Raw genomic sequence first — 13,431 nt, 5'->3', positions numbered from 1 at the left:
TTCTGTTGTTCTACAACTGACTCGGTTGTTCTTTCTAATTAATCATGGTCATTTTTGTTTAAATGAAAAAAAAAATCTGGATATTTTAATTAAATAACACTAAAGAGGACAGTTCAATATACAACTGATTATAAGTTTTACAAAATGCCTGTAAAGAGACAGTCCATAGAGAAGTAATTTATGGATTGTTTGGCAACATTATGGCTCAATTGTATTAATCTGCAAGTCTTTGTAGCCTTAAGGTATTTCCAATACCAAAAGTCAATTTTATTCAGTATGAGTTACATGAACTCTTCTTGAGTAAGATTTCCTAAAAAATACTTTTGCTTACTAGCAATATCAATTTCTATCCTTGACTGTGAATTATGAGGAAATCCTCCAGAGAGACATAAACACAGAAGAAAACTTGAATATGTGTGTGTCAGGATGTCCGAGTATGTGAGTGTGTGCTTTTTTTTAATTGTGAATGTTTGTGTCTAGGACTATACTTAACACCCTGTCGCCTGTCTAGTTTCCATCCTCTCTGGCTGCATTTCATGTATTCTTCCCAGTCTGCTGATTTTCCAGAGTATACGTACGGTGTGTGTGTGTGTGTGTGTGTGTGTGTGTGTGTGTGTGTGTGTGTGTGTGTGTGTGTGTGTGTGTGTGTGTGTGTGTGTGTGCGCACACGCACATGGGAAGGAGTTGTATTGATAGGGGTATGTGAGATGGTATTGGTGTGAGTAGTTTGGCAAGCCAGTAGCCATGTAACAAAGGATAATGTTAATTGTGTGTACTGTGTACATTTCTTTGGTGGTATTGTGTGCTCTGCATTTCTTTTACAACTGTTTATTACTGTAAAATTGAATTCAGGATGTGTGACAATTCAGCTGAGTCTGTACCGTGAAATGCTGGGTGATTTGACTTCAAAATACTGCCCTTGACCTCTATATGACTTTAGAGAGAGGCGCTTTGGGTGTTTGGAATCTACTGTATATAACTGCTGAGAAAAAAAAAAGAAAAATGAATAGCTCAAGAGGTGTAATTGTTTAAATAACATATTTTTTATGTTAAAACTTAAAAAAATGAACCCTAAAGTTCTTTTGTCCATACACATCTGTTGCTGACAGCCATACCAACCTAAGCCTGCCTTGGAATATCAGGTGCTGTAAGCTTTTTCATTTTTTACTTGCAGGCAGGAGAGGTGCCGCTGGTGAGGAGAGCTGGAAGGAGTCTTTTGGAGGCTCGATCAAACTTCAAATAATAGCATGGGGCTTGCATTTAATTCAGTCTCTGAAATTACCCAACCTTTATTTGGGACAGGCTTCATTACCAGACAGGCCTTTATTTATTTTCAAACCAAACTCGTGCACAGCAAAAATGGGAAATGTTAAATTTACACCAGTAAGAATATTGATCTTTCCTAGTAAGACAGCATCTGTGCCTACCTGTCGTACTCCTTATCTACTTAAAACTATTTCAACAATAAATACAAATGATCCTCTAATTGATGAGACCTGTCTATATTTGTCAAAACTTGCAGCAACATCAGGAGCTTTAATTTGAAGTTTACGTCACATATTTGCAAGAGTACACTTGATTTTGGCCAATCTACACTAACGTCCAATTTATGGATTACTGAATGTTTTAGGTGCTGTCAGTTTTAACTAGTTAATAAGTTAATAAGTAAAAATGTTCTAATGAAATCCCCAATTGTTCCATACTAGCTTCCGTGTGTGTGTGTGTGTGTGTGTGTGAGTGTGTGTGTGTGTATGTGTGTGTGGTATTAAGAGAATGCAGGTGCAGGAATTATCACTTTACAGATTTATGTCAAATTGGAGCATTTGTCTGTCCGTCCGTCTGTTTAAGTTTATTCTCAACACAAATGCACAGATGGTCGATCAATAAGCACTGAAGCATGAGATACCAACAAGATTTTAGCTATTAATGGTGTATTAGTTAGATTTATTGGCTCCCATTTTCACAGCTTCAAAATGCCAAAGCGGGGAATAGAGCAAACAGGTCAACTTCATCATTAATGCAGAACGTCTGAGAGAAGCACAAACAAAACAAAGCAAATCTTTGCATAAAACAAAAAGTAAGCTTTCCTTTTACGAATAAGAACTCTAATAGAAATCTTGTTGTCAGTATTGAGTCAGGCTGGTAAAAGGGAGGGGGGGGATTGCACTAAAGCCTATACGGTATGGTCAGACAGACAGATGTGACAAGAGTGAAGGCCACAGCACCATCTAAGTGACGCGACTGTTACATTAGCGAAACAATGAATGTGCTGCTGCTGAGCGAGCTTATGTCAGTTTGTAGCGTGCAAACTTTTGCCCTGTGGATTTTCTCTTGGTGCAACCGATCAGCAAGCTAAAGTGGAGGAGAAGACTGTGTCTGTTGTGGCTTGTAAGTTAGATACAGATCCAGTGGAGATTTTAGAATGAAATATGTGCTTTTTTTTTTTTTTACCCTAGTCTGGCTCTTTCAGGCAGCTCTCTAGCTCAATCTAACTGTCTGCTTCACGAATGCATTTTCAAAAAAAGCATGCAACACCATAGCTCACCAACCAAAAAGTAGGAACGAGTCCAACATTTTTTTACTGGGGTACTGACTAATGAATTTATTCACACTAGCCAAAATTTTCACCATCAGCCAAAAGATTTGACCTGATGATGGTGCTAGAAGCAGGTTAGAGGATCAATTAAGTCACTTGGAACTATGACAGTTTGTATCGAAGTTCAAGTAAATGTGTCAAATTTTTCTAAAGACGAGATGATTCACAGTTATCCACAGGCAAAATCCACATGCTGTCTCCACTTCCCCATGTTCTATACACTACATGCATCATTATGTTAATAGGGCAACATGTGCTCTGTGAACTGACAGACTACACAGTGGTGTATTGTATGTCATTAGTGTAGACAATGAACGCTGCCCTGTGAAGTGTCCGTACAGCAATGAGCCTCTAGCAGCAGTCTGCACAGCATGGGGAAGCAGAGACAGAGCAGTGAGGGAGAGAGCGCTGCAACTGAAACCAGAGAGGAGGCCCAGCCCAGCCTGACAGGCGTCCCACCACCACCTCTGCAGCCTCCCTCCAGCCTTCGTGTGATCCCCTCTCCAGCAGCCAGCCAGTAGAGGAAATGTCAGTCTTCTATCCAGCCAGGAAACCTCCATGCCCAAACAAGGAGCTTCCTGCCCTGACACAGCTCTTCCTGTTGGCTATGTAAGGACTTTCCTGCCCTCTCTCCCCCCTTGTTCTCTCTCTCCCTGTGTGTGTGTCTCTCTCTCCCACTCTTTTGGCAGGCTGCCCTTGGGCAAGCTGCCTCAGTGCAATCCTTTTTTCCTTTCCCTTTCTCTAGGTGTGTTTGTCCGTGCATGCGTGCGTATTAATGTGAGATTTATTTTTAATGCCATTCATATGAAAAAAAAAAAATTCAGCATGTTGAAGCAAAGTGAAAATGATTAAGCCATCCACAGATCACTTTATGTGATGCATTATATTTGTGTGTCCTGTATCTTAAGAAAACATCTCTTAAGGGACCTGATGTGTTAGTAGTGCAATTAACCTCATCCTGCTTCTTTCAGTTGTCTGGTAGCCTCTTTTAAAGACTTGTGGATGTAGTATAACACCACAGCTCATGGTGGAGCATGTTTGCGAACTACATATAACATACTGTAACTAAGAATATGAGACTATTTTGGCTATGCACAACAACCTCTTCTAGTTTGTATGTCCCCAAAAGTTGTCTCTGCCATGACTCTGTCATTTTTCATCTCATTGGGACAACTATGTATACTTCTTACTGATAATTCTCTGATTCCACAGTCTTCTTTCCCTATTTAGAGCTTATGCCACTCCTACTAGTAGCTCACTTTCTTGTTTGAGGCTGAGAATTGCTGGAGGAAAAATAGTTTTTTGTCATACAGTACTAGCAGCACGGCTCTAGGGATGGTAATGCTGGTCCGTCAGTTGTCATCGTTTTGTCCAAACTTAAATATCTCAACATATCTGCTCTTAGGTTTTAAATTAGTGAACAGTGCAGCCACAAAACCTCTTTCCAGACGTACCCCCAAAGAAAGACAGTAACAGAGTAACCAGGAGCAAAAAACAACAATAAAATACCATATCTAAGTGCCTAACCTGTTTGTTTGCATGTGTATTGGTTCACTTTAGCATGCATTGTGTTCTGTGAACTAGTGCAAAGGTTTAAAAAAAATAGCAATAGCTACAAACTTCATGCAGCACAACAGTTCCATATCTCAATTGGGATTATATATTGCAGCTTGTTTATCATAGAATAACTTCAATCTGTAAGGAGAAAATTCAATTTTGGACAGACATTCATGCTCCCAATGGGAAGAAAACAATTGAGACTGCTGACCTTAATGTCCTTTGCAATTCTGCCATCATCACAACATCCACATTTGTGGATTTAAGTGGAATGTGAAACAACTGTTTGACAGATTGCCATGAAACTCAAAGTGTCATCAACAGTAATCATTTTGGATCAATCAACTTCCTCCTAGTGCTACCGTCGGGTCATAAGTCTACGTCTTCCATTACTTTGCTTTATAAAAAAATAACATCTTTATCAACCTCAGCCATAGTCTGAATTCATTTAGCGACAACGTAAGATGAACAACCACACAGAGCCATCTGCATGGCTGTAGAGTGTTTTTCTATTTAACAATGTTGCCAGAAGTATCTCTACGATGTACCCATTGCAATGGGCAAAGTATAAGCAATATTGTTATTATGTAACAGTCACAACAACCACATATTTTAAACCATTTACTCTGTCAGTTAAGACCTAGGTCGGTGTCTATTACACACACACACATGCTGATGTGAGTATGGTTTGTCACACAGAAACAAATCCCTGACTGCTACCACAGCAATATGGAGCACAGTATTTATTTTACAGCTTTAGTTAGCCCTGAGTGGTACATTTCATCTGTACCACTTTCAATTGTATTGAGACGTGGGAGTAGGTGCACGGGGTTGCCTTGCTGTATCTGTATCTCTCACAAAGCATAGCGGCATGCTACTGTTACATTATCTGATTTATGGCAAAGGGGGGCGAGTGAGAGGCTTTGCAGCTCAGAGCAGGTTGGCAGCGAACATATCAGCTGGCTCTTTTGTACAGAACAGTGGTCTCTTTTTTTTCTTCTGAAATACATTACTGCAAAGAGTATTGAATCAGTGGCTGCGAGCAAAAGATAGAAAGATACATGCATAACTGTTAGTGATTATTTCAATAGCATTACATAAGGTCTCTGAGAAAAAAAAGGCATTTAAATACAAATAAATACATCTCAAGAGAAGTGTAGGTACATAAAACAGTCTTTGACGACAGACATATTTGATATTTGATGATGTATCTATTGGTGTGAAATGGAAAATATTCTATGGATTCCTGCACAATACTTATATGTGCTTCTTAAGTGCTCATATATTTACAGTCGGTCTGCTTTCAAGGCTTAGGTTTTGATTACAGCTTTACACAACTTTTTCTTGCACCTTTCCCCTGCCAAGTGATGCTCTATAAAGATTCTGAATGTGACAAAAGGAAACCACCACCAAGTTAGTAGGGCTGTGTTTCAGTCTTCAAAGCCGGGGGAATGAAACCTATGAAAAGGGACTTTATGTGGCCTTTGAAGAGTCACAGCAAGACTCTTGCCGCAGAGAATCACAAAGCACAACTGACCTCGAAACATTTATAAGCAGGAGTGAAGGATGTAAACAGGCTGTGGACGTCTCTTCTTAAAACCACAGAGAAGGCACTCTGTCAGTATAAACAAATGAATTGAATTCCAAAGGGGAGAATTTCTTTTGATGTGTGCAAATTGATTTCAACAAAGTGTTAAGTATCCATTTTTACAGATTCCTGCAGTTTCGATCCATCAAAGTTGGAAGGATTTTGTTGTGAAGGTGTTGTGGTTTGACAGGACGTTACTTGACATGCTGTTACAATACCAGGGAAGGCATCACCATCATCAGACTTCTCCTCTCTCACACACACGTTCAATCATACGCGTTGTCGACATGTTCTGGCACACCCTGATGCACACATACAGTAACATGAGTTCTCTCATATGGCTGCCTGTCTTGCAGCAATTACATGATGTGCGGTAATTGCCAGTCTCTGAAGCGGGCTCTTCAGACACACTTCAAAGGGAGCCGAGCGCGTCCACGGACGCAATTAACAAGATCAACGGAGCCCAGATGAGCTGGCGGGCCCCGCGCTCCTCTCCCCATTGTTCTCATTTTCACTCTCATTAGCGGGTACGCGGTGGGTGGGGGTTTGGGGGGGGGGGGGGGTGGAGGGGTGTGATGGGCTGGGCTGGGCACCTGCGGAAAAGCGGGACGCGTCATGTACAGCGCAGGGAGAGACTGACACGGAGGAGCTTACACTTACGCAGCGCAGGGACGCCGGTGTTAATGATAGTTGCCCAAGCTGCTGGAGGAGAGGGCACAAACAGCCAGCTGTGGGTGTCGAGGCATGCGAGGAAGTGTGTGTCCCCTTTCTGTGCCCCGTGTGTGTGTGTGCGTGCGTGTGTGTATTTGACTGGTGCACCTGGGAGAGAATATCACCACGGCAACTGGATTGAGGCTGTCAGTACACAGGAGAAGCTGCAGCTTTACTTTTAATGCACAGACACACACACTTAACACACTCTCCAGATAAGTCAGCCCTGTCTGGTCCATGAACATCTCTAGTGACACCTAGAGGACACTAGGCGAATACAGACAGACAGACGCACGGATGGAGAGACGCCTCTGGATGCTGCTGAAAGTCTGACCAACACTTGTGTCATTTTTAAACCTAATCCGGTGAGGATTTTTTTTAAATGTATTTTCCACATTTCCCTGGTGTAATTTGTCATTACCCCTGTTTGGGATAACTTGCATTGATCCTGAGTGTTTGGGACAGTTTAAGTATGTGATGATACATCACTGTTCATCAACTGCTCCACAACTTCGCCATCCTTCACTCAGCCTGTCTAAACGGCCAACCAGACGCTACCCAGCAGCCCCCTTAAGAGCTGAATATTGCATCTCTGTGGCAACAATTCAATTTCTGCTAGCAATAAACCAAATGAGTATATATATGGTACACTACAATGCATTCCCCATCACCAAAGGAGAAAACATTTAACTTAAGTTGTTGTATCCTTAAAAGTTGGATTTCCTGCTGTCTAGACTACTTTAGTCTTGTTTTTTACATTCAAACACAGCCTGGCTGGCTTGTAAAGAACGATTGGTTAGAGCTTTTAAGCCTTTCATTTGTTGCTCCTGAATGTTTAATGCTATGAGGCCCAGCGGTGCATAGGACTACTTAGAAACATGGGGGGATGAGTGTTGAATTGTGGCACATGTAGCAGCAGCCGGTCAACTTCTATCATGTAGAGGCGCATTAAAATACATTACTGCTGTTCTGCTACAGAGCACCTCTGAGATAAATGGAGCAGAGAGGTAAGGGGAAAGTAATCACACTAACCTGACACTTTTCAGCAATTTCCATCCTTACCAACTGCGGAGGAAATCATCCAACTTCTCAGACATTCAGTGTGCAAGAATCCTGAATCAAAGGCAAACGTGTGACTATGAGTGTGTGTCATTTTTCACACAATAGCAGAACTGGAACAAGCTTTGTATTCACATTGTACAGCTCAGACAGAGGACATTAAAACATCTAACCCTGACTGAGCTCTATCTATCCAGTCAAACCCGGCCGAGACCGCACACTTCCCGTGCCAAACCACAAGAGGACAAACAGGGTGGGGGAACAGGGACCATTGGCCTGCTGCAATAACAACAGCTTAAAGAAGACTTTAATTTACACCCAAGAAAGGCTGGTTTTCTTGTACATGCTATTGTTATTGTCATTTGGCTTTTACAAGCTGGAGTGAAAAATTGCTTGTGTGAAAACAAGGTATTAAAACTGTTGGATGTGTTTCTTGCGTTGGCAGGCAGCCTGTTGATGGTAATAGACGGAGCTAGCTATAGTTGGCCGCCTGGCTGTGATTTGTTCAGCAAGGCAAGTGCTTTGGAACAAATTGTACCATGCCACTGGAAGTATAGAAATTGTAACGTTATTCTGGCTGCTCAAAGCAGCTTCACTCCATGTGTAAGAAAGAAAATCTTGGCTGTTGTAGAAACACGTTCCTGCCTGTGTGCACTTACACAAACACACACCATTAAAGCACTCTTGGCTGGTACAGATATGCGACATACAGCACAGTTTGGTAAATGTCTGTCTCTGCAGCTTAGTGAGAAAGAGAACACTGTGTGAATGTGTGTTTACATCTCGACTCCAATGCTGTGAACTTAGTTTCACAGCAGCCAGATGGAGATTTAGCATGTGAACATGCACGCTAAAGAGCTGAAAATACACATAGTGAAAAGGACTAAAAACAGAGACTCTAATCAGGTCTGACTGAGTGCGGCTTGGGATTTGGGAGGAAAATGTAGTTCAATTACAAGGTTTTGGAAACTCTTGAATGGGTACGTTGGCCTGCAGCCGTTTGACATTAAAACTCAATTTCTCCTACCAACGCATTACAGGATAGATCAGTTACTTTATGTACTATAATCAATCACAGACCCATACATTCAAAATAAGAGTATGGCACATTTCTGAAGTGGCTTTTTTAAGCTTAACATCTCAAAGATAAAAAAAAAAGTTGATGTTGGAAAATGTTGTTTGTTGAAATACTAAAATTATGTAATCGACTGTCATCAGTCACAATGCTTTAAAGTCCAGACAGATGTAGAAAAACAAAACTTTTGACCCACATCCAATCTGCAAGAGTCTCTATTTAGTTGAATTTGTATTTTTGTGTGTGAATGGGAGTGACCATGACTGGTAGAGAACCAGCAGACAGACAGACAGACAGAGAGCCTCAGCTTTAACAGTGGCTGTATAATTATGGTCAACCACACTCCCCACCACCACCTTTATTTATAGGGTTGCAAACACACTGGGGCTTCATAGTGCTTTTCCCTGCGCATTCCAGAACATGGGGAGTTTTTGGTTGGAGGTGTAAACAAATTATATTTTAAGTAGAGTATAAAAGGATTGGGATTGTGTGCATGGTTCTGTTTGTGTGTATAACAAACCATAATCCATATTAGTTTGGATTTTTAAGATTCTGCAGTACGTCAAGGGAAGATTGGCTTTCTCCAGATGTTAACGCAAAAAGCGTGTACCATCGCCAGAGTGCATCTCCTTGTTCCTTGAGTCAAGTTTGATCAAGATGGAGAGTAACTCATGCTAACAAATACAGACAGATCTCATCAAAGAAACATGGCGGGTGAGGTTTGGTCAGAATCAGCGGGGAGGAACGGCTGCTGGCCACAAACCTCTGAGGACAACGAGCCTATTCGCCCGGTAGCCTTTAGGCATGAGCCACAGTAAACCAAGCCAGCCGTCACCTTGGGGATGCGGCAGAGCAGAAGTGAACAGACATGCGAGTTAACATGAAGAGAAAAGAGGAAACACATGACTGTGACCTGGTAGCTGGCTATTTTGTTCATTGGTTGACTGAGAGCATTTCCAGCTCTCTCTCTCTCTCTCTCTCTCTCTCTCTTTCTCTCTCTCTCTCTCTTTCTCTCTCTTTCACTCACTCTGTGTGTGCAGGCTGAAAGCACATCTGCTGCACAACTGAAGGAAACATAAAATGTTCAGGATATCCTGTTGTAATGAAACTCCAGGTTGAATGAAAGAGAATGGGGTTGATGTAGGAGGGGCAGTTCATGTGTAATGCCTGTTGGTGGACGCAGAGTGGTGATGAGGCGAGGCTTAGAAACATGAACAGGTACTGCAAACTCTGAGTGTGTGTGTGTGTGTGTGTCTATGATGTGGTGGGGAGGGTAGGAGGCACATATCGAGTGCAGGTGCACTCTAAGGGTATGAAAGGGGGGTGGGGTTATAAGATGTGAACAGAGAAAATTAGGGGTTTTGATGAAAACCAAGGACATCTGTGATTATGGTGTATGTGTTTGTTCATGCATGCCAGGCATGCTTGGCTGCAGTAACCTTGTTTTTTTTTAGCTCGCTATCTATCTATCTATCTATCTATCTATCTATCTGATTGTTTGTCTGTCTGTCCGTCTGTGCATTGTTTACAGTTCAGTTGGAAACTTGAAATAGGCAAAGTGAAATCTTTACTGTAAATTGTAAACTTCACAGAGGCTTCAATCTAGTTTACTTCAGCATTATGAGCCAAAAAGTAAATCAATTTTCTTGTGATTCACTTTAAATTTAAAGGTCTTCAGTTTGCATAAAATGACATCGAGCTGCAGATTGTATATTGGATTATATTAATAATTTACCACCGATGGGAGCCAGGATTTTATTGCTTGTTTTGTCTGTTTTGCTTTCCGCAAAACTTTTTTTCCTGCACACACCAAAGTCGTCTGATTGGTCAATATTACTCAGATTTTAAGACATACTACAAAATGAAACCAGTACACTATCTGCAATGAAAATCCTAACCCCCCCAAAACAGATTCTATATTTTTATGTTGACTCTGGAAATACAGATAGGGTGTCATAAATACATCACTTAAAGTCCATGAACTCACATGAGTGAGGCTCAAACCTGAGTGTACAAGATGGTGCCATCTTACCTCAGACGGTGAGTTGGATAATTGATGGGTCTTGGAATTATTTCACATGATGTCCAACTCCTACGCTCATGCACCTATAGATGTCCTTTCCAGGACCTCTTTGGAGCGGAGCCTTCATTCTTCAATGTTATTATTTTCTCTTTAATGTACTGACAGATCAGCTGACCTAGCTGTAACAAACATTTTTCTGGTTTTAAACCCTGTGTGTCTTGTGTGTCTCTGGGATGTAACGCTGCTGTTGCACAATGCTTACTCGGCTTTTGTGTGCAAATGCACACAACGCACAGACAGTCTCTATAGAACCCAGATGGCTGACAAATAGGGAATCATACAAGCCACAGATAAACAGGAGAGCAAAAACAGAGGGAAGCGTCTCACAATAAATGGTGTGTCGCAAGCCTTTTCACAGCAGTTGTGTTTACCCTCACTCGGTCCTCCAGGGGTAATTTGGGGAGAGGAAGAAGAGACAGAAGTTAGACAGAGCACAGAGAGACCAAAACTAGCAAATAACTGTCAGGAGGCAGCCTGTCTCCTTCAATGTTAGGTGTTTGTGCTGACAAACACACAAAGGCAAGTACACACTGATACATCAGAGCAGGCACAGAATTTTCTTTACTTTGTCTCTTTCAGACACACACACACTCTCAGAAGTGAAGCTCTAACCATAGAGTGCATGAGCCTGTAGATTTGCTTTCTTGTAGTTTGGTGAAGACCGGTTAACGATGCACCTTTAAACTTATGCGTCGGTGACAATATCTTGCTGCTATCCATCACTCACTGCTTGCTCACACAACTGAGAACACATTCACACCCTCCCCTGGCCTGTTCTTAACCAGCAGGAGGATGAGAAAATACCCAGACCAGGGTCAGCAGTTGGGTCAAGCCTCTGCTGGCAGGTCAGTCCTATCTGTGTGAGAGCGAGTCAAGGTGACACGGAGGAGGGGGTATGGGGTTTATTCCTTGTTTCCACAGAGAGACATGGAGCCCAGGGTCAATATTGACCATCGTCAACCATCCGTGAGCTTGGCTGGACACCGCTTGACTTTTCTTTTTCAGTTCATCCGACTCTGACAGGGGGAGGGAAAGTACTCCAGCACGGAATAAAACACACATACACACACACTCACACAAACACTCGTACGTGCACATACACTAGTCTCAATCTGCCATCTGGAGAAGACAGGCAGGTATGAGGAGGCTTTACGATGAACTGTGTGGGAGTTGCTGCGGTTTGGGCAGAGTGACAGAGAAGGTGACAGAGAGAGAGAGAGAGAGAGAAAGTGAGAGGAAAAAGAAGAGTGTTGATAGAAGAGAGAAGAGGAGGGGGGAGGGAGGGGGAAGCAAAAAGTAAAAAGTGATTATAACAGCATCACCGAGGCTTCCTTATATTTATTTTAACTGGACACGGTCATACCATTCGGCTGCCTGTTTGTCTTTTGGAGCGCCGTTAAGCTTGGTGTGGCTAACCTTGCGCACACCTTTCCTCCAATCTCTCGTGTTCTGAATTCTCTCACTATGTGTAGCTGGCACCTTCTGATATACGGCCCACTGTCAGAAAGGCAGAAGCAGCAGTTGTTTGCTAATAGCAGTACAACATTAAAAAACATTTCTGACACCACCACATACCAACAACACTCAAAGGGAACTATTCTTTGGCTAAACTGGGGAACAACAGCCCAGATTGAGGCTTTACTCTACATTGTACTCGACATTGTTCGTGAAGTTTGTCGCTTATTAAAAGAAGCTTTGGACACACTACATGAGTGGTCTACCTTCAGCCTCCTCAGGATGAAAGGACAGAGAGGGGACTAAGTACGATGAGCAGAACCTCCCGGTTTATGTCAATCAAGAATAGAACCGAAGTTGTCAGGAGGGCCATGAAACCCATTTCATGATAACTCTGGTCGCTGCTCTCATGTCTTTACACCCTTTCTGAAAGTTTTTGGGAGAGAAAAACAGGAAAGATAGACAGACGTGAGCGGAAGGAGGGAAGGCAAAGAGGAGGATGGAGGAAGAGGAGTTGCGATCATCTTGGAGAGACTGCTCCTTTGTTCAGTCGCATTAATCTGCTTTTTTCCCGTTCCACTGCTCGTTCTTTTGATCCGCTGCTGGATCATCCCCTTGATGATTCACTAACAGCAAAAGAAATTAAATACATCGGATTGACGACCCATCCCCTCCCTTTTCCCCACTCTTCGCATCCACAGCCTCCTTCCTCCCCTTCTTCTCCCCGAGGCCTCCATTTCTTCAATAGATAAGCAGCGGATCTGTTCTTTATCGCTTTACTCTCCATCTCTATCCCTTCTTTCCCTTCTTCCTTCTTTAGTGATTTCCCCCCCCCCCCCCTTGCGTTGGGTTTAATCCCAGCCTTGCGGTGGATGCATGTCAGAGATGTAATTCCATTGTTTAACATGCTCTTCTGAGCCCCCCACCCCACCCCAAACTCAGTCACTCCCGGGCCCACATGCATATTCATCATCTATCAAAAACAAAAGGCAGATCACACTGTTTGTCATGTTGCACAACCAGCTATTCAACGCTCTCCCTTCGTTGCTGTTTTTTGCAGATTAGTGCGTGTTAAACATATCTCAGACACGCAAATCCTAAGTACCAACATGTAGGCATTCAATCACAGAAAGAAAGTCTATTGGTGAAATATCCTTACACTCCTCTCAAATAAACTGGGAAGTCTGGGGAGCAAGAAGAAGTAAAAGACAAGAGCAGTAGATGATTTAAGAGCAATGTAGGAAAAAGGGGTCAGTTATGCAAAGGGACATGTACTGCTCTGTAAGACTGTAAGGCTATTCATACAG

The sequence above is a fragment of the Labrus bergylta genome, chromosome 9 (assembly GCF_963930695.1).
Source record: "Labrus bergylta chromosome 9, fLabBer1.1, whole genome shotgun sequence".
NCBI classification, from domain to species: Eukaryota; Metazoa; Chordata; class Actinopteri; order Labriformes; family Labridae; genus Labrus; species Labrus bergylta.
The sequence above is the reverse complement of the archived record's forward strand: the minus strand, read 5'-3'. Positions refer to the sequence as shown.